This window comes from Emydura macquarii, unplaced genomic scaffold (genome assembly GCF_026122565.2).
Source record: "Emydura macquarii macquarii isolate MOO-44397 ecotype Brisbane River unplaced genomic scaffold, CSIRO-AGI_Emac_v2 contig_431, whole genome shotgun sequence".
NCBI classification, from domain to species: Eukaryota; Metazoa; Chordata; order Testudines; family Chelidae; genus Emydura; species Emydura macquarii.
Window position 1 is genome coordinate 2,345,501 of NW_027130568.1, and position 23,369 is coordinate 2,368,869.

Genomic DNA, 23,369 nt, shown 5'->3' on the forward strand with positions numbered 1-23,369 from the left:
GGAACATGTTCTTAAATCTATAAATCTATGAATATTGTTATGAATTATGCTCCTTTTTGACTAGGGAAGTCTTGTACAATGTTTTGCAATATAGTTATGCAATATAGTTATGCAATGCATAGCATAATTTTCTTTTTGGGGCTTGGTTATGTCCAGCAGGGGCATTACAGCCCTTCCTCGGGCCCAGGTACCGTGGAAGGCCACAGAGCCTTGCTACAGGGCTGTTTTCACAGGTAGAAGAAACCAAAATGTTGAGTGAGAGCAGACTGGGGAAAATTGTTATTTGCACAGGGCCTTGTGTAATGTGAACGCGTGGACTTATAATTCAAAACATAGACAGGGTAGACTTCATTTTGGCAGTGTTCCTTTAAAAAAATAAATACTTTCATCTAGACTTCTCTATACAGTTCCAGCTGAGATCTTCTGTCCACACATTGCAATACCATAGCAAATATTATAATTATCATTTGATCACCATTTTAGTGGTTAAAAGACCACAGTGATTTCTAAAACCTTTTCAAAGCATCTCTGAAAGAAAAGAACATGAAAGAATTGAAGCCTAATGTCTCCATGTACAAACACAGTAGGGATCTTAATTTTCTTTTGCTCTTGAGGTTGCTTGACAATAGGGGCATTCCACAGAACTTTTGTCTGATACTGTATTATCTCCTAACTCATTCACATTCTAAAATGATGGCTAAGACAGAAACAGCAAGTGGGAGATCTCTTGCTTTGGCCCACTCCAAAAGGTTAATTCAGTTGGATAGAGAGATGATAATGTCTGCTTTTTTTTTTTCTTTAGTCTTTTTTGATTCTCATATTGTATGAATGCTAACCCAGAACTGCATTTTCTCCTGGATTCATACAAGGCAGAAAAATTGTGGTATTAACAAGACTCAATCATTTGATGCAGTTTATAAAACTGATGCAGGCCTAAATAACAAACTCTTCAATTAATTCTCTAAGGTAATAATAATTTTAAAATAGTGGTATTGTAATGAGGGTGCACTAAACCACACCCTACTTTGGTGATCAATTAACAGCATATGATGCATTTGTCAGCTGGTCTCTGCCTCTAGATTTATTCCTGAGAATTAGGGAGAATTTATAACAAGAAAATAATAGTTTATAGAAATCATAGAAATGTAGAGTCTTTGAGAAGTCATTACTCAAGCCCCCTGCACTGAGGCAGGATCAAGTAAACCTAGACTACCCCAAACAAATGTTTGTCCAACTTGTTGTTAAAAACCTCCAAGGGCGGGGATTCCACAACCTCCTTTGGAAGACTATTCCAGAGCTCAACTACTCTTATAGTTAGAAAGCTTTCCCCCAATATCTAACCTAAAGCTAATTCCCCTGCTGCAGATTAAGCCCATTATTTCTTGTCCTACCTTCAGTGGATAGGAAGAAGAACTGATCACAGTCCTCTTTATATTTGAAGACTGTTATCAGGTTTCCCTGAGCCTAATTTTCTCAGGACTAAACATGCACATTGTTTTTAACATTTCCTCATAGGCCAGGTTTTCTAAACCTTTTATCATTTTTTCTTGTTCTCCTTTGAACTCTCTCCAATTTCTCCACATATTTTCGAGACTGTGATTGCCAGAATTGGACCCAGTACTTCAGGTGGGGCCTTGCCAGTGCTCAGTAGAGTAGGGCAATTACCTCCCACGTCTTAAATACAGCACTCCTATTAATAAAGCCCAGAATGATGGGGTTTTTGCAACTGCATCACATTGTTGATGCAAATTCAGTTTGTGATCCATTATAATCCCCAGATTCTTTTCAGCATTACTAACAGAACAACACTACCACACTTAGACAGGAAGAGTTTGTGGCACCAAATATCAATGGCTATGTTATATGGGGTTATTCCAGGAGCCTAAAGGATCCACAGGGTTATTAAAGAGCTGCTGTATGACCACATGGCAATGGATTTTGTCAAATCAATCATGGATGCCGCAAGGCATTATGAAGTTTGGCCTAAAGTGCAGACCATATTTTATCAGATGCCAGTTGATTCACTGTACCTCCTTGGGACAAGAGAAATGTAGAGTGGTTATTTTCCCCTTCCCTTTCTGCATGAAACAGATAGTTCTGAGATCATAGTTCATTCACCTTCACCACCATTTGGAAAATGTTTTCCCTTCTCTGCTGGGTCCTCTATTGGCCTTCACTTGTAACCCTAAGCAGGACCCTTATTGGATGCTACCATCCAAAGCCAGTTTGAACTGAAGCTTATGTTGGCCAGGGCAACTGCATCCTGAAGTAGCACAGAAAATACTGCTTCCCACCTGCTATCTCACCTATCACCTATCCAGTTATTCTGCATTTTGTTTTTGTGCATTTGATTTTTCCTTCCTTTGCACTTGTCTTTATTAAATTTCATCTTGTTGACTTTAGACCAATTCTCTAATTTGTTATGGTTGTTTTGAATTCAAATTGTGTCCTCCAAAGTGCTTGCAATTCCTCCCAGCTTGGTGTCATCTGTAAATGTTATAAGCATACTTCATTATCCAAGTCATTAATGAAAATGTTAAATAGTACCAGACTTTGGACTAACCATGAGGAACCCTACTAGATAAGCCCTCCTACTTTTACCATGAACCACTAATAACTACTCTTTGATTATGGTCTTTCAACTAATCGTGCAGCCACTTTATAGTCATTTCATTTAGACCATATTTCTCTACTTTGCTTATGAGAATGCCATATGGGACTGTGTCAAAAGCCTTAACAAAATCAAGATATATCATGTCGACCACTGCCCCCTCAGCCTCTAAGCCGGTAATGCTGCCAAAGAAACATACTAAGTTGGTTTGGCATGATTTGATCTTGACAAGTCCATGCTGGCTATTCCTTGTAACCAATTATCTTCTAGGTGCTTACAAATTAATTATTTAATAATTTGTTCCAGTATCTTTCCAGTATTGAAGTTAGGCTGGCTGGCCTACAATTCCCTTTGTCCTCTTTGTTCCCCATTTTAAAGATAGGTGCTATGTTTATCTTTCTTCAGTTCTCTGGGACCTCACCCATCCTCCATAGGTTCTCAGAAATAATTGCTAACAGTTAAAATATTGCTCTAGCTAGCCCCCAAGTACCCTAAGATGAATGTTTGCAGAACCTGCCAACTTGAATAAAACTAACATATCTAAATATTCTTTAGCCTGTTCTTTCCATATTTTGGCTTGCGTTCTTTTCCCCATAGTTGTTAATATTAATTGTGTTGTGTATCTGGTTGACATCAACATTTTTACTGAAGACAAGCAAAATAGGCATGAAACACCTCAGTCTTCTCAGTGCCATCAGTTGTTAGCTCTCCTTCCCTTCTTCAGAACACAAAACCAGAAACCCCCCAGCGTGAGGTTCCACTCAGTCTTATTCAGGGATTCTAGGCCTTCAGGAACCACTGTGATCCTTTATTCTGACCTCATGTATGACACAAGCCGTACAATTTCCTCAAAATTTCTGTTTGAAAGTGATCCAGGTAATTACAGGCCTGTTAATTTGACCTCAGTAGTATGCAAAGTGTTGGAAAAAATTTTGAAAGAGAAAGTAAAGGACATCGAGGTTAACAGTAATTGGGACAAAATACAACATGGCTTTACAAAAGGTAGATCATTCCAGACCAACCTGATCTCCTTTTTTGAGAAGATAACAGATTTATTTAGACAAAGGGAATGCAGTGGATCTAATTTACCTAGATTTCAGTAAGGCATTTGATATGGTTCCACATGGGGAATTATTAGTTAAATTGTAAAAGATGGGGATTAATATGAAAATTGGACGGTGGAAAAAGAACTGGTTAAATGGGAGACCACAACGAGTCATACTGAAAGGTGAGTTGTCAGGCTGGAGGGAAGTTACTAGTGGAGTTCCTCAGGGATCAGTCTTGGGACCAATCTTATTTAACCTTTTTATTACTGACCTTGGCACAAAAAATTGGGAGTGTGCTAATAAAATTTGTGGATGATACAACGTTGGGAGGTATTGCTAATACAGAGAAAGACCGGGTTATAATGCAGCAAGATCTGGATGACCTTGTAAATTGGAGTAATAGAAATAGGATGAAATGTAATAGTGGAAAATGCAAGGTCATGCAGTTAGGGACTAATAACAAGAACTTTTGCTATAAGCTGAGGACCCATCAGTTGGAAGTGACAGAGGAAGAGAAGGACCTTGGCATATCGGTTGATCACAGGATGACTAAGCCGCCAATGTGATGTGGCCGTGAAAAAAGCTAAGGAGGTCCTAGGATGCATCAGGCGAGGTATTTCCAAAAGAGATAGGGAGGTGTTAGAATCATTCTGCAAGGTGTTGGTCAGACCTCATCTGGAATACTGTCTGTAGTTCAGGTCTCCCATGTTTAAGAAAGAGATTAATTAAAACTGGAACGGGTACAGAGAAGGGTTACTGGGATTATCTGAAGAATGGAAAACCTGCCTTATGAGAGGAGACTCAAAGATCTTGGCTTGTTTAGCCTAACCAAAAGAAGGCTGAGAGGAGATATGATTGTTCTCTATAAATACATCAGAGGGATAAATACCAGGGAGGGAGATGAGTTATTTAACATCTGCACCAATGTGGACACAAGAACAAATGGATATAAACTGGCCATCGGGAAGTTTTAGACTTGAAATTAGATGAAGGTTTCTAACCATCAGGGCAGTGAAGTTCTGGAACAGCCTTCCAAGGGGAGCAGTGGAAACAAGAAACCTAGCTAGCTTCAAGACTGAGCTTGATATGTTTAAGGGATGGTATGAGGGACAGCCTACTTTGGCAATTGACCAATCTTAGATTACTAGTGGTAAATATGCCCAATGGTCTGTGAAGGGATGTTAGATGGGGTGGATTCGGAGTTACTACAGAGAATTCTTTCTGGGTGTCTGGCTGGTGAGTCTTACCCACATGCTCAGGGTTTAACTGATCACCATATTTGGGGTTGGGAAGGAATTTTCCCCTAGCGCAGATTGGCATAGGCCCTGGGGGGTTTTGCCTTCCTTTGTAACATGGGGCACAGATCACTTGCTATCTTGAAGTCTTTAAATCATTCTTTGAGGATTTCAATAATTCAGTCTTAGGTTAGGGGTCTATTACAGGAGTGGGTGGGTGAAGTTCTGTGGCCTGCGTTGTGCAGGATGTCAGACTAGATGATCATAATTGTCCCTTCTGACCTTATGGTCTGAGTCTATATTTGAGTGTAGAGCTCTATCTTCCCAAGGTATTCTTCCTCCCATGCCACCCTTTTTGTACCCTTTCCATCTGCACAAAAAGGCTGTAAAAGTTAACAGATGTGGCCATCTGGGAATTGCTCCAAGACAGAGGAAACCTGCAGAAGTCTTGTTGAGAACCCTGTTCCCCCAAGCATTAGACTTGTTTCAACCTATCAGCCACCTTAAGTTTTAGGAGACTTTGGGCATTATCCCCATCTCCCCATGAACATTTGTACTGTAGGCTTAGTAGTCTAAAGGAGAGTTGAAAGAGACCTTTCTAATGTGGTGCATTAAGGACTGTGGCCATGTCTACACTGCCTTGCTGTCTGGATTACAGGGATGAATAGCAACATGCACAGAAGTTCTGCTCTCTAACTCCCCCATGTGGATGCAGCAGGTGTGAATGAAAAGGTTCCTAGTTGCAATGAATGTAATCCTGTCTGAAGTAGGATATGAACTAGGAACCTTTAGATTGCATCCACAGAGTCGACATGGGGGAGTTACAGTGCAGCACTTTGGTGTGTACTGCTGTTCACACCCTATAATCCAAATTGGGGAGCAGTGTAGACAAATCCTATGTTGGAATTGCAAGTTATTGCTTTAAGTGTGTGTGTGCGGGGGGAGGAAGGGGGAGTTCCTTGGTTCCTCTTAGAAAAAGGTGGGATGAATTGTGCCTGTCTGCCTTATGGAGTAGCCTGCCTTATGTCTCTCTGTATTATCTTTCTGAATTCGAAGCAATACAGCAAGTTACAGCCTTCCAGAAAAAGTGCTTCTCTCTCTCTCCCTTCACCATGAACATATCACACACATTCTAAAACTTGCAGGGTGAGGATGATGGATAAGACTCATGATGGCACAAGGAAAAATGAATTACAAGACTTGAAGAACACAGCAGTGCTACATTGGGAAGACTAACTGAACTTAATTTTTGTTTTAGGGCCAGATTCTAGGCTGAGGCTGAGATCACAGAGCAGGGGTACTCTACAGGGCTTGCCGCTCCTCTGTCCACTTTCTGATCTCTGAGCGCACCCTTTAGGGACTTGATATCATGTCTTTACCTATGCCAGTGTGGAATTCCTTGGTGTTTCTACTCCTAAACCAAGTGCTGGGCAATAGTACCCTGCGTATCAGCCATTCTTACCCCACAGGTCCAACTGAGGTCAAATAGCTGGTGTTCTTCCCTTCAGAAGCCTGTGACCAATGGTGAATATAGTGGTCCAAAATAGCTTTCTTGAAACAAAAGCAGTGTTTATTTTTGCAATAGGATTGAAGTATTTAGAGAAAAAGGATTTTAAAACAACAAGCTATCTATCTGCATGTCTATTTTGCCTAATATCTTGCCATTTCCTGAAGGCAACTAAGGCAGGCCTACCTCCAGATACTACACAAGTGGAGTCCAGTGTCTCATCTTGGTTCCGCCAAAGAACTGCCACCTCTGACTTGAGAGGATCTTTTTTATATCCTCCTATAATTTTTTTGTTCTTCTGTATTCCTGGGGTTTGGTCAAAACCAGTCCTGGAGGCTCAGCAAGGGATAGAGCCAGAATCTTCAGTCAGTGATTCTGTCATTGTCCCTTAAATACAAGTATTTGCTGAGGAGCGACTTATCTTGAGCCATTATTTTCCTTCCTGCCTGTTTTTTTTCTTGAGTGAAATCAATATACTCATACAGAAAGCACCTCCATAACCAGGCCACTGTAAAGCATTCATAAATTACTGCAGAGTAGCTCTAGCTCCATCACAGCAAGCCTGAGGCTGGTGTGTATAGGTGGGCTATAACTCACCGAGGCCCTCCCCTAATTCTGCAACTGTTCAAGGCAGGTCCCCATGAACTATGGTAGATGAACCTAAGGGCTGCTCACCCCAAGTCACACATCAGCATGGTGCAAGGGTGTCCTGGCTATACTCCCTTTCTTCCACGTGCCCTTTTTTCTGTGCAGCTCACTGGTAATAGTGTAAGTGGAGGATGGGGATAAGGAATTGTCAGAAGGCAACATTTGCAAAACTAAGCTTTTAAAGTTAGACTCCTAAATGCATATTCAAAGAAGGAAATCAGATAAGTCTGGCATGATCAACCTTTGCTAAACCCAGGTTGTATTACATCCCCGTAACTGTTCACTTCCATTAATTGAATTATTTTTTCCCATCACAGTTTGTTCTAAAGCCTTGCATACTACTGATGTCTGACTAACAGGTCTTTAGTTGACCAGATTACTTTTTTTTCACCTTTCTTAAATATAGGTGTGATGTTAGCTATTCCCTAGTCATATAACACTACCCCTAAACTGATAGATTCATTAAAGATTCTTACTCCTGGTCTTGCAATCTCATGTGCCTGTTCTTTCAGCATTTTGGGATGGAAATTATACACCCCCCTGTCTTCCAACCCTGATTTGGGTACATTAAGATCTTTAAGGTTTTTTTCCACCTCAGTCATGATAATATCCATTTCTATACATTCATTTTCAACATCCATTCTACCTTCAAGCGAATGCTGCATAGTATAATCCATATAGCAAACTGAGGCAAAGTATTCATTTTGGGTCATACCCAGATTATTTTAAATCTCCTTCCCATCCACAGTGTATAGTGGCCCAACCTCATCGTTCCTTATTCTCTTCTTTGTTTATATAATTAAAAAAAGTTCTTACTATTTTAATTTCCTTAGCAAGAGCAAATTCATTTTGATTTAACAATTCTTAATTTACCCTACCTTTCCTAACTTCTAAGATCTAGCTTTCCTTGCTGATTCCTCTCTCCCATTCCTTAAAGGATCTCTAATTTCTCCTAATAACATTTTTGAGATGGCAATTCATCCAGCAGGGTCTAGAGCCTTTCTCTCCTAGCTTTTTCCGCCCTTTCTTGGGATGCAAATTTCAGATGCTTTTTGTATAGTTGTTTTGAAGATATTCTAAGCTTCCTCTACATTTAAGGCCTTGGGTTTTTCAGGCTGTGTCTAAACTAAGGGGACTATACCAACCACCAATAGTTATGCTGACATAGTCCGATTGCATAGATAAAGCCTACGCCAACAGATGGGGGTTTTCTGTCAGTGTAAGAACACCTCTTTCCAAATGACGTTAACTGTCAATGGAAGCCCTCTTCCATCAGCACAGCTGTGTCTAACTGCTGGTTATGTTGGCACAGCTATGCCAGTCAAAGGTGTTTTTTCATTCCTGTCTGATATAGCTCTGCTGATATAATTTTGCAGTGCAGACCAGGCTGGAGTCTAACCACATAATACAAAAAAAAAAATCTTCTCTCTCACCAATCCTTCCTGAAGGATATAATTGAGTCAGGATATAATTACAATTGGGAAGAAATCAAGAAAATTGAATACAGTTTAGGAAACTTAAGTAAGTTTATTGTGATCAATCAAAAAATGCAAAGTTTTGGAATCTTGTTTTTGAAAACTCCACAAAAACAAAACCCCTCATTCTTATCATTTAGAAATAAAAATGATGAGTGAATAAATGATTCAATTTTGATAATTAATGAGCTGCATAGTTGGATATTTTGCTTCCTAATTGATTTGATGTTGTGCATTTTATGCAATCAATGTTGTAAGCCATTAAAAGAAGCCCTGAGGTGATTTATTTTGAATTTATGTTTACCCTTGTTGTGCAGCAAATAATTGCTGAAGAAAGGGATTAAAAAAGACCCAGTTTGTATAAAGCGGTTTAGGATACTTGTATTTAAACAGCAAACTTTGCATTTTACTTAGTGAATGACATGGAAAGCTAGACCCACAGTCTAATCCTCAAATGTAGCTCTGTGAAAATGATGGATAAAAATACAATATAAGCTTATAAGAGATATGCATGTTTGTCCCGTTCAGTAAACGATGTAGAGGAATTTTTTTCTTTCTTTCTTCTGCTCCAAAGAAACACATTACATTGGGAAACCTGAAATTGAGGATTCCATAAAGTGCATACAGGATTCATCTATCTTCCCCCCCAACCCTATATTTTCAGTGTTTTCCTTCAGTAATGAAAAATGCACCGACAGGCATGCTCCAGAGTGCAGATCTCCTCAGCTGAATTTAGGAACTGAAAATAGAACTTGGATTTTTAAGACTAAACTTCCTGAAAGTTTGAATCATATTCCCATTATTCCAATGAGGATTGGTTCATATTAAAATTCCAGCCCATTTTAGTCTTTGTAATAAGCCTAAAATAGCTGCCAGCTTGCGGTGCTGGAATTAATGATAATTAAATGTAACACAAAATGTATTTCCATATTTTGTATTGCTCAAATGATTTCATCTCAGATGTAGTGTGATTCTTTTTAGAGATGACTACTTCTATTTAATCTCTTTTCCAATTTGAATTTGAATTTCGTATAGTTCCTGGCTGTTTAATGAATATTTTGGGAGATGGCCATAGTGTTGTTAATTATACCAGAGACTGAGTATAATTAATTCTTTTGAACCCAAAGTCAGCTAGCTAATCGATTTCTGATGAAATTGGAGATTAAACACAGATAGTTCACTTCTTCCTTCCTTCATTTTAATTTTTCCCACTTTCAATTCAATCAGAGTACTTTGGGAAGTCATTGCTGGCAAATCAATTTGTGGACCCATTTTTGACTTACCCAGATGTTAATGGATGGATGATCCTCTTGAGCCGGCCACCTTCCTATTGATTTCTATTTTTTTTTTTAAACCCTTTAATTTTAGTTCCTTTAAAGTAGATTCCACCAGCATTACTTGTAATTCTTATTTAAGTGATTTTAAGTGCCTATCTCAAATAACTCATTACCTAAGCACCGAATGAAAAGGGGTCCTCAACAAAGTTCCCCTAAAGATGGCACATATTGCAATGGGATGAGTTCATAGTGGTATAGAAGACATTCCTCATATAACTGAGGTATCAACTCATGTAGCTAAATTTGATTTCAGAGAATGGTTTAAAGGGCTTAAACAAAAAAGAGAAAATGCATTAGTATACTCAGCAGTCCTCTGTCATTTTTTTCAGTGCTATAAATAATGGTATATTTTAATTTTTGACAGCAGGAAAGGCCCTAATGGCTGTGATGAGATAATGAAAAAGGGCAAGGAAGAAATTAAAAAGAACAGGAGGAGGACTTTCCTGCTAGTCAATGAGAAGAACCTTGAGCATTTTTTATTTATTACTCTTCAGATAGTAATAGATAGCTTTAGGTTTCACACAACGTCTCATGACCAAATATTGTCTGCACTGTTGTAATATCACTCTTCTGTAAACAGAGTAAGGTAGTTTCTCATGATAGTTCTTCATGGAATGCTAAAAGCGGGGGACTGTTTCACCAGCTAGGCCATTTTATATTTTTCTTTGGGAAGTAATACCAATCTTACAAGCCCCAGTTGAGGCCCTGAAAACATAAATTACTTAAGCAAATGCTTAAATCCATCCCTTTTCAGCAAAGCATGTATCCATGTAGGGACTTAAGTGTTGTAACTCTGAGCATCATGGTTCTCCATGAAGCCTGAGTGAGGTACTTAGATTCCCAATACAATGAATAGGGGGAGAGAGGCACCATAAATCAGCATGCTAGGTGGGAAGCTACCTCAACTAGATTATGGGAGCTGCCAACCAGAGGTGTTTCAGTGTTTAAGCCTCATTCCTCTCTCAGAGATGGGCACCTAAATCTAGGTTGCAGGGAGGTACCTAGCTCTGCTAATGATCCATGAATTGGGGCAAGGTATGTGCTCAGGTGCCTAAGTCGTGAGAGAAACGTGGAAAAAAATGAGTCCAGGAACAGCTTTGTAATGTTTAGTCTAATGGCTAGGGGACCCACCCAGAATGTGGGAGGTTTAAGTCCCCCTTCTGCTGAGGTGGGAAAAGTGATTGGAACAGGAGTCAATGATCTCTTGGGTGAGTGCCCTAACCGCTGTACTAAAGAGTCAATTTTTCTTTGGCCCATGTATTATTTAAATATTCTATTGTTTAAATTAAAATGGAACAAATTCAACAGGTGAGATTAAAGGAGCCCTACATCAGACTATTCCATTGCCTAGTGGTTAGGGTACTCATGTGAGATGTGAGTGAGCCTGTTCAGATATGTTCCCCTTCTCCTGAGGAGTTGAACTGGAAGTCTCCCACATGCTGGGTGAGTACCCTAGGCACTGACCTAAAGATGATAAAGGCAGGCTGCTGCCTTCTCAGCTGTTTTGTGTGAACTTGCCTGAGACTCCCAATCTGGTAGGTGTGCTCAAAGACCGCCTACCAGATCAGGCCCCAGCATGTGACTTGGGTAGCTGAATGCCTATCTTTTCCAGTTTGTGACTTGCTTAAGGGCTATGGCAGGAGATAAGCAATTCGATGCCTATCATGAGGCAGCAATGTGCATGCTCAGGTGAGAAGTAGGCAACCAAGCACCAAGGGTAAGGCTGTGGTGTGCATGCCCAGAGGATAAAACTTAGGTGCTGAGTAAGTTTAAGTGCCTACATGGTGAGGCAGCAGCCAAATGGGACTTTTGTGGATTGTCGTGGTGTCTAAAAGCAGGACTTAGGTACCTACGTATCTTCATGGTTCCCACCTTAACAATGTACTGACTTCCCACTGGCTTTTAAGCACATGGATAAAGTTAAGTACATGCTTATGTGCTTTGTTGAATTGAAGCCTAACTATGCAAAATGTTTGCCATCATTAAGTCACAAGCAGATGCACATGGCTTTATAAAAATAGCATCTGTGCAGTTTCGTTAACCTAATTCTATGGTCTTTGTCCCAATTCAGATTCTGGCAGCCATGCAACCGCTGCAGTGTTAGACAGTGAAAACATAAAATAAACAGTCATTGTTATAGCACTACACTTCACTGGTTAAAAAGCTAGTCTATTATAGAGAAACTATGCTCATGTTGTACTTATGGCAACTCGGTTGCATATTTGTAACACCTCAGTAGGTAACTGGATCAGAAAACTGCAGGTTCAATTTTCACAATAATGTTATGGATGAGCAACCATTATTTTACAATTAAATGATCCAAATATGTCTAAGACTCAGTACAATATTTCTTCATGTAAGTAATTTAAGTGAAACATTATTCATGCTACATAGAATATATTTATCACTTAAAATTGATTATTTTATAGGGGAGGAGCTAAATATTTAGCCCTGTAGTTTTGTTTTTAAAAAATCCCTTAGGGCCCACATTGTCAGCCTTGAATAAGAGAAGAATTTGGATTCAGTGTTATGACTGAGTCACAAAATCTCCTAGGAGTATCTCTGAGGGACATTGTGACTCATAGACATACGAGTGGTTCCTTCTTGTTCTTGGGAGGGAAGGGTCATAAGAAACAGGTAGCAACTTGTTGCTGACCTATACCAGTAGCAAATTATTCCCCATTCTCCTGACTGACTCATGTGTTCTAGTCGAAAGTAGTAGATGGCTACAGAGCCGAAGGGTTGACCATTCTCCAGCCTTAACCTGTTCTTTCCTACCCACTCCTCACTCACTTCCCCAAAGATGGGGTAACCATGTAAGTAGTTCTACTGACTGCTGTATGGACCAATCCAAGATCTGGGTAGCCTATGTAAAGGCAGCTCTTGCTCCCTTCGTGGGAACATAATCCAAGGTACAAATTAGCCTATACTAAAGGATCACTGTCAAATATTTTAGGCTCCTCTCTTGATTCTGTTAAAAGTATGTGGTAATGGGGGATGAGATTTGTAACAAACTAATCTTATTAGAAATGTTTTCATTAGGGATGGTGGGATTTTGTAGAATATGAGATTTTTGCAAATTGCTTGAACAGTTTTTTTGACTTTGCAAAGCTAATGTGTCTCCTGATATTTAATAACTCTGTTAGAACCAAATCCTAATGGATGTTTCACAGTAAGCAAAAACCTAGCAGTAATACTGAATTTTGTGAATTTTATAGTGTTCTTAATTAATTTTATTTTACTGTATTGCTAATAGTTAAGTTCATGTTTCCTCCAAAGTCAATTATAACCATGAAAATAATACCACTTTGTGAATATTGGTGAGCAATTACTCACACAAATAATTGGTGAATAGAGCATTTCAGGGATATCCAGGGATAAATAGGGTGCTTACGTTTTCCCCATTTCTTATTTTATTTCTTATTCAGACAAGTTGTGTGCAAATGGCAATACAAGTAGCTATTAAGTACATGTGGTCTATTTTTAATTACAGAAGATGGTTCAATAAAGCATTTATCATATAATGTAAATAGTCTATATTTAATGTAAAAAATATCACCAACTAATATAATATTGTTAGTCTGTTTATACCTTTATAGGAGGATTATGATTTGTCACTATCCTTTTCTAGTAACCATCAAAAAAGAAAATTAAACAACTACACAAGTTTGCACAATGCAGATTACATTAGAGCAGTGGTATCAAGTGTTGGAGACAAAGGACAACCAGTGCTTAATATGTCCAGGCTCAAGAAATTAGGTGCCAGGACTATGAACTGCCAAGTCCAGAGGTGCCGAGGTTCAGCTCTGGAAAGCACTGGCACAAATTAAGCAGTGGACAACACCAAGCTCTAGGACTGCAGCCTACTTCTGCCACATTTCCCCTGATTTGTCTTTGTAAATGTAATTATATTTATGTTGATGATGATGATGGTAGTAATAATAACTATAACAGCTGGTGTTGTATAATTACTGCCAGTTAAATTAGTTTCATTTATTTAAAAAATAATCTGATTAATTATACTAAAGGATATCACTAAACGGGAAGCCATCAGTTAGTGGATGCACACATGTCAAAAAACCCCAGAACAAAAGCCTTACAGAATGTTATGTTGAAAATATGTCTATATGCTGAAAATTTCAATAATGAAAATTTATTTCTCAGCTTCTCTGTGCTAGCTATGTCTGTTTCTGCTCTGAGCTTTTGTATTTTTACTGTAGATGTTCTGAAATGATTTTTTTTTCAGCTGGTTTAAAATTCATTTGCAGACAGACAGCTTGTACTATATATTATAAAGGGTCTTGAAATCAAACAATATTCCTTTGTATTTGTCCTAATCAGATTAGGATTCTCCCATTAGTTCCTTGTTTTACAGTTATATTTCCATATATATTATTTTGTCGCTATTGAAAATTTAATGGTTGTACTGATACTCCATAACCACCATGGTTTGGTCCAAGCAGTGCTTCATTTGAGGCAGAGCTTATGCTCAGCCCTAGCACTTCTAGGCTTGACAGTTCATAGCCCTGTACCTCTAGGCTTGCTGTATCAGTTATGAATGTGAAAAACAATTGCTTAAGCCCGACCATCTCTTTCATTACAAATTAAGCACTGGGCCCAAGAGACCTGAGGGATCATGTCTTCCATCATGATCACCCATGTACAACTGCATTCCACTGGAGCAGAGAAACTATCCAACAGTAGGGAGAGATAGAAGTACAAGGGGCAATCTTTCTCAAAATATGGTATGAAACCATCAACTTTTTTCTTAAAATGAAATTATACATAGCCATTAAAAACAAACATCTTATCAGAAACCGTCTCATGATCCAGGGTCCACTTCCGTTCCGAAAAGGAAAAAAAATTACTGTGTACAACCTGAATAACCTATGATGCTGAGATGTAAAGGGAGGTATTTCAGTGTGACGTGAATATTTGTTCTTTTATTATTCTTTTATGAGGATAAATATTTAGCATTTGGTGTTTCAGAAAATTAGATCTCTGGCACTGGACAGACTGGATAATATCATTAGAGAAATACTATGAGCAAAGTTCCATATCTGTTGCAATAAGATGGTACTGTGTGAACTTACATTTGCCATGGCAACTATTAATTGGGTATGGAACAGTTTGTGTTTTGCTTTAAATAAAGCTGACTGGGTCAGTAATTGAACGTTTGAAATAAACGATGTACAGCTGGGGCCTCACACTCTTCTGGCTTTTAAGAGTTTCATTCACTGTATTTGTGAACCTCTGAGAAAGCAGCAGGTTGTGGCTGTAGGTGGAACAGGGGAGCTTATTTTTATTATAAAAAATAACTTCCGATGTTAGATATAGTATTAGTAACTTATTTTTTTTATGTTTGAGAGAATAAAAGATTATACTGATGATGTTTGTGGTCCTACCACCTGAGAGCTTTCATACTTTTTCTGTGGTGTTTCTCTCAAATGAAATGACATTTTGAATCATATATTTGCTTTGCTTTAGGAAAGTAGTAAGAATCAGTCAATTTTGCTATGCAAAATACAAATGGGAATGTTAATAAATATATATCCTATCATGACTTAAAGGCACTATCTTTTTAAAATATGAGGCACATGATTTATCCAGTAAACTGAAAGGTTTTGTTTAAAATCTGTTGGAATTTACACGTGGAAAATTAGCTTCTTAAATACAACAGGAGTATATTGAGTATTCCAAAGGTGAAGATGATCAAATATAAGGGCTACAGAGTTCAAACAAATCCCATTTTCTGTTTTACAAGAAAGTCTACATGCATCCAACATTTTATGAAAAGCAGGAAATTTTCTATTGGTTTGGCATCTTTGTTAGAAAGTTAGGAAAAAGTGAAATAAAAAGAAAAGACCCGCTTTACACTGAGCAATATATTAGTAATCAGTAATAAGGCAGCCATTTGCTCTAATTTGGAGCAAGGATATGACAGAGTAATTATGTGTGTGCAAAAACACACACACAATAATATTTCTAATGCTTAATATTGTCAGGGCACACAACAAATCACCCACCAGGGCCCCAATCAAGCAAACATTTAGTAATGTGTTTACTTTAGTTTTATGCAAGTGAGTAATTCCATTGAAGTCAAGGACTGAGGCTTTAGTGTGAGCCTGTAGATGTAGCAAGGTTCTTATTAATCTCCTGGCTTACTTCAAAGCCGTTCTAATGAGATTTAACTAAATTAATATTTATATAGATCCTGGTTCAGAAAAGCATCCTTATTATCAGGAACCCACAGCTAAACCCAGACCCAGCTCATTGCCCTCAGCAGCTAATTCACCTGGCCTCCTGATTGGCTGAAGATTTTAGCAAGCTCATCCTTAAACCCTGCAGCAGGGTTAAGTCTCTGCCTTGTCAATAGTGTTCCATATTTTTAGTTCTGTACCTGCTTTCAGCAACTTCCTTGTTTCTGGCTCTGACCTTTGGCTTCTGGATCTTTGCTCTGGCTCACTTTCCTGACTTGGTAACTTGGCTCCTGATTTGGGCTCTGGCCACTAGGCCTGTTACTGCTGTTCCAATCATTAGGCCAGCCTCCTACCCTGACCAAGACTGCCCATGATCTGGTCCTTAACACTTATTCAGGACAACATACAGGCATAAATTTCAGCATAAGTTCCATGAGGACTTATGCCCATGCTTAAAGTTCAGCATGAGCTTAAGTTCTGTCTTGAGGAGGGATGGGATTTATACATTAAATGAGTGCTTTCCTGACTTGGAACCACAGTGCTTTCAAATCCACAGATGAAAGGAACCTGTAATTTGGCTCTCTAATTTGACTGGAGACAATACTGTCGAAATAAGCAGCAAATTTACAATTTAACATATATGGCAACTAACTTCTGCATCAGGCAAAATGCTTAAATTTATTCCATCTTTGTATTCAACCAACTGTTTGCGACACCTTTGCTCTAAGCATAATGAGGACATATTAACTTTAATTGAGGTCAATACTAAGATGTATTGACCCCGAATGCTGATAGTCACATTCAAGGGTCAAAGAGTCATGACCCTGACAGAAAAAAATCTCAGTTGTAAAGATTTGCTACCATGCAAGTAAGCATGTCTATGTCCATCTAAAATAAAGAGTATAATGCTCTAAATAATTCCATCACATTCACCCTCAAATATCCTTTTTAAGCTGTTATAAAGAACAGAACACCCCATGTCATGTTACTGCGTTGTAGCATCAAATTCCTAAAAGGCTGGGTTAATAAACAGCCTTAGTAGCGATTGAAATGATATTTGATCAGATCCAACCCATGTGATTGATATAGGGATGGGACAAATACCCAATTTAGATTTGATTGAACAATAATCCACTGGCAATATTTTGAGTCATTTAGATAGTATTTTAGATCATCTCACTAGCCATGCATAAATAAGCATATAGAAATACAGTCTAAATCATGGTAGGGTATTAGGCAAAGGTCAGAAAGCGTTCTAGGCCAGATCATTCCAGGGTTTAAATCAGCACAGCTTCACTGACTTTAACAGACCTATTCTGAGAATCTGGCCTGATTGGCTATTACAAAGCTATCAGATATAGGGAGAATCTGACATATGCAAAATGTTTTAATTAATTTATTTTATTCGTGTGTGCACGTGCATGTATTATAATGTAATGTCATTGTTTGTCTCTTCTTCCTAAGCTATATAAGTGAGAGCACGCACAGAACAGAATAATGTACTGAACACAAAGATGGGAGCCAGGAATTCCTGCATTCTGTTCCCATTTCTGGTGAGTTTTAAAACTTTGTGTATATTGTTTCTATACATTGTTTAATAAACACCCTTCTGAGGAAAGGTGACCCATTTTACCACAGGAAAAATTGAGGGTCTCAGCAATTAAGGCTTACATATCCCAAAGTGACCCCTACTGTAGTCTAATGTGAGTAACTCTATTTTTAAATACCCCATCTGAGACACTTAGGGCTTGATTATTTTTTTTCCTAGAGGTTCTTTGAATCTCCCATTTCCTTCAGTTGGAGCTGTGGGTGTTCAGTGAATCTAAAAATTAGGCACAAGTTGGGCACCCAAAAACGAAGGATTCCAAAATTAGCAGCCACTTGGAAAAACTGACCGTCGTATTTAGATCTAAACAATCAGACCATAAGCCACAGGAGTTCAGTATAAATTACTGTATTTTAGTAGTGATTGAATAGAGCAAAAGGCCCCAATATTCTGTTTACCTTCAAGCCATCAAGCTCTCAGTTGATGTTACTTTTCATATTCATTCAGGCTTGCACATTTTCAGTCACTTTATGTAATGCTACAATGCAGCATGAGAAAAGATATTACTGTTAGCTGAAGCTGTAGTGTAAATTAAAGTTGTCATCCTCCTGGTAGCATGTTCTTTGCTTTGTGTATTTCAGAAGTCTTTCTGTTTTGTTTGTTTGTTTTTTTCCCCCCTTGTTTGCAATCTATGTTTTGCCTTTGAGGGGGGCAGTAGGGGGAGGGAAGTTTTATGTAATATTAAAGCAAAACTGCTGCTGATTTATTCTTCAAATCCTTTCTCTGTATGAAATTCAGCAGCTCTTTGGGGGGTTATTGCTGCCAACCAGCCACACAAGCACACATCATCATTTGGCAGAATGACATTACTTGTGTGGAATTCAATTATGTTTTCTCTCATGTCAGACAACATTAAATGATCATTTGAATTTTGGTCCTTTGACATTGATAATAGTTAAAATTCATGGCAGATGACTCATTGGATGTCAGAATTTTGGCCAATGGGGAAACCCTGATATTTTATATGTAAATAATATTAGGCAATGAGAATGATTCAACAATGCCCTTTACAGGGGAAATAGCATTTATCTATTCACCTCACTTCTGCATAATCAAGATTCAGAAGCTTTGTTGTGCACTACATTTACTTACTTTAAAAGTGGTAATTCTTCATTGGCATACACACTGGCAAATGCTTTTCCCCTCTGAGAGTTCTTTCATGTGGGTTTCCACAGAGTCCATCATGTTTTCCATTGTGTCTTGGCTGTTGGAGGAATTATTGAAGAGATGTGCATTCTGGTATGGTTTATATATTTCCATTTCATCTGACCAAGCCAGTGCTGTAGACCACTTTTACCTACCATCCGGTAGAGATAGAGGCATGGATGACACCATATAAAGATCTTGAGGGTTCATTAAAAACACTTGAATGAAGAAGGAATAGAACTTTAATAATACAGACAGGAGTAACTCCCATGATGTGCAGCTGGGAGCAGCCATGTTAGATCTGATGTTGGGCATATCTCCCAATTCACACAACACTGTCCCATGTTAGCGAGTGTCTCTAAATCACAATCTTCTACAAGCATATCTCTACAACCACACTTCCATATAGTTGAAAATACTGTCAAGAAGATTTTCCTAATGTTTCATCTAAATTCTCCTTTTCTTAAAAACATCCTATTGCTCCTAGTTCTGTTCCACTGTAATGGAACAACACCCTCCTTGGTTTTACATGCTTGAAATACCTGCTAGAGCTGACAGAAGGTCAGTTTAGGTATGACTGAAGCACAGTTAGTAGAAGCAATCAGAAGAAAAGGAATGAATATATCTGCTCCCATGATTGATGGTATGTGTTCAACTTTAATTCCTTAAATTTTCAATCTGAAGGTCTGGCTAAATTCCCAGTTCATATTTAGGTGATCATGTAGCAGCACGTCAGGAGAGCTTTTGTCCACCTATATTGCTCTAGCAAATTGTGAACGTTTCTTTTGGACCTTTCTACTGTCATCCAGGCCTTTGTCACCTCTAGATTACATTGCTGTGATGCAGTCTACATGGGGTTGCATCTGAAATCTATCCAGAAAATGCAACGTGCAGAATTCTGCAGCTGCCTTAAGTGCTGCATCTGACAGTTGGCATATGACACTTGCACTCCATGATCTGCACAGACATTCATTTCCACATAGAGTTAAAATCATTGTGTTTGACCTACTATGCCCCAAATGGGGGAGATTTTCAAATCCACAAATGTGAGTTCGGGTTCCCATTGACTTTTCAGTGGGAAGTGAGTATATAACTGCCATTTGTGCCTTTTAAAAATCTCTCCCTAAATGACTTTGTACACACCTGCTTGTGAATCTACCTATCTCCTCATGCAGTAATATCAAAATTGTGACCAGCACAGATGCCTGAGCTGGAGCTCCTTTGGATTAACAGACAGGGAGCTAATAACAGGGCATTCTTTGTGGGGGACCCTTGTCATTTGCCCTTTTGATCTGAAACAGTGTTGACTCTAAGGTCATTTTCCAAAACCCATATATTTTGGGGGGTGATGAGGAGGGAAGGAAATTGATTGTTCATCACTTGGTTATGATAGCTCAGGGGTAAATTGTGTTAGGTTGAATTGCTGCATTTATAACTTATAAATAAAAACTAGTTTTAAAAATATTTGTCAAAGGGGCCTAGATTTGGACATTGTGTACATAGAAATAAATACATACAAGCATTTCTGTGGCACTCATAACTTGTAGTGTCTTATAAAAACCTATTAAAAATTGATGTTTTAACAAATGACTTGAATTGTAGGCTGTCTGGATATAAAGTTGAAAATGAATACCCATCTACTAAAACACAAAGAAAATGTACCTTAAGAGTCATTGTAACAGACAGAGAGAGGGCCAGCATTTTGTTGTATTAATGAACCCTCAGTCTTTAAACCAAAATATTTAAGAAGTCCCATTCATGTCTGGTATATGACTGAACTTTAATAGTGTTGCCTACTTGTACTCGGCCTTATCTATGATTCTTCTCAATCTTCTTTGTTAAATTGATAACCTACCAATCATTTAGCAATATTATGAAATACAGAATGTGAAGTTGGACCAAATCTGAGACTAATTTGATTGTGGTAGAGGCAATTTCAGGGTAGTCTGTAAAAGAGCCAAAAATAGAATCACTGCTATGCAAGGATTATCGTCCTGTTCATCCAGAGGACATTTAAGTGATATTCCAGGAAAGAGAGATTCTTTAGTAAGTTAACCAAAATCCCAAAACCAGGGTTTATTGAGATTTCCAATGTACAATGACATAATAAATCTTGCATTTCTAGAAAAATATGCCTTACAAAAATAGTAGGTCAAGTTATTACAAAAACAATAGTTACAAGCCATTACAGAAGCTGTAGTTCAAGTAGAGCAGCATTGGTATTATGGATACTTACTGTGCCTTCTCATTTTGCAGTCAGGGCATTTCAACTTCAGTTGTGTGTATCTCATGCAGACATAAACAGCCACTCAAAAACAATCAGATTGTTACCTGGCCTTAGTAGAATAAGGATAAAGGGAAGCCTGTACTATCTATTAAAAATACATTAACTTCCTCAGTAGGTAAGCTCCTTTTATACACTTTATGTACTGTATTATTTTTTTTCTTGCATTTAAATTTTTCTCTATTTCCCTGTCTTTTTTTTTCTCCCCCTCTTCTTCTCAATTACTTCTAGGTAACTCAATAATATTCTATTTTAAGGTAAACATTTCAATTTGCAGCATGTAAATGGAGTCAAAATGAGTCAACAATATATTTAGCAATGATTATTTTCTAACTCTTTTGCTGCATACGACTGCAGCTCCTGTGTACTATTATTAACTGTTGATGTTCCATGGAATATTACTGCTTCAGATGTGGCATAAAGCCTCGTTCATATGATAGTACTATACCATAGAAATAGTTTTTCTCCTTGAACTAGGCAGGTTAAGGCAACTTAGCTTAGAAATTTGACTGCAGCATCTCTATAGGAAAACTCTGTTACCACCTATGACTACCTCAGCACATGGGGCATACAATCCTTGGCGGCACTGATTGAGTGATTTCTTCCTGAACATAGACAAGGGCCATTTCACAGCATCTGCATTTGATACAGATGGTCATAGAATGCAGCTGTCCCGCTTCAGAGACATCCGAGGATTAGTAGGATGGTTCTGGGGATTCCAGTCAGCCCTTTCTGATTACACTCAGACAGTTGGGAATCCTGTCACTCAAGCCCTCTTCCCTAAAGTCTCCCAGAGATTCTTCATGTTTCCATCCTGGTCCACATTTTTACATGAAGCCATCAGGGTAGATTTCTAAACAATAGGAACACAAATACCAACAATAATCAGTTAACACCCAGTCTTATGTGACTGTCACATCAGATGCAAACTGCAGCATTTCCCAGTTGTCTAGGGACTTGGCTGAGAGATCAGTTGGTTGAAGCCCAAAGGGCTGAAACTGATTATGGGGGTTATGTTATTTTAATCACCATCTTTATTGCCCTACATTGGGGGTATATGTTCTCAGATTGTTAAAATTATCCACAACCTCAGTACTCTTCTAGACTTTTCACTGTTTCTGGATACCCAAAATAGCCATAAGCATGCAAAGTACTAGAGTTGGCCAAGAACTGGATTTTCTGTTTCATTGTGAATTGTGCAATCTTAACTTTCTTTCACTTCCAGATGAAACAAAATCAAAATCTTTGAGAATTCCCTGAGAAACAAAATTCTGAAAATAAGTTTCAAGTTAATTGATTGAAACATTTTTGTTGAACAAAATCAAAATGTTTCACTACAATTTCTGCTTTTTAAAAATATATATATAATATATTGTATCATAATTAAAACAATTGAAAAAAGTCATTTCATAATGGAAAATCAAAACATTCTATTCTAAAATGCTGAAACACTTTTTTATTTTTCTTAATTTTTTTCTCAAGTGACTCTGTCTTCTGCAAAATGTTTAGCTTTCAACAAATTGGCATTCTCTAGTGGAAAAACATTCTGATGGAAAATGTCTGACTAGCTCTGAAAAGCATCCTTCCTGTTGGAGTCAGTTGCCCTGGTGATCCACCCACTTATGGCCTGCAGACTTGATTATTATAATCATATGGTTCTCAAAACAAAGCTACCAACTTCAGAAAAAGCTATGATTAGCTCACAATATAGCAGCTCATCTGCTCAGCAACACAGACCATGAAAAGCACATCACCTCCGTGCTCCACTCTTTCCACTGGTTCCCTGGATCAAATTTCAGGTTTTGGTCCTTATCCCCCAAAGGACTCAAATTATCAGTTCATACCTGGTGGATGGTCTGACTGTACTTGATCAGAATTTCTCATTGAGTCCTGTCTGAAGGAGTGTAAAATGAATAACATTTCTGTTCTTGGTATTCTCCATCAAGTTGTATCCCATATACTATAGGCAGAAGAGCACTTGTTTGACTTGATCTGAGTGACTAGCCTACAGCTTATCTAACTCCTAACTTCAGAGAATCTCATTCTTGCTGGCTTTTTCAATGAAAATGTCACTGAAGAAGGGCTCCTTGTTAACGATGTTCACATTAGTGAGGCACTACTTCAGTGGGATTCATAACAATGCTTACTATGTAGTGTATTTTCTTCATGAAAAGGCAGCACTGAAAAACATCCAATTGTTATGGGTGTTTTTGCTGAGGGTCACAGTGAAGAATATCTGTCTGTTAGGAAAAGAGTCTTGTTAATCTGACCTGA

The 23,369-nt window shown here is 38.2% G+C and overlaps 1 long non-coding RNA gene across 1 annotated transcript in view; it reads left to right on the plus strand.

Annotated features, from left to right (window-relative positions):
- LOC137146235 (uncharacterized) overlaps positions 1 to 23,369 on the plus strand; it is a 62,590-nt gene that overhangs the window by 22,540 nt on the left and 16,681 nt on the right. Inside the window, exon 2 of the long non-coding RNA XR_010917855.1 lies at positions 17,524 to 17,612. This is a non-coding gene — a long non-coding RNA (uncharacterized lncRNA). The remainder of the gene's footprint in view (positions 1 to 17,523; positions 17,613 to 23,369) is intronic.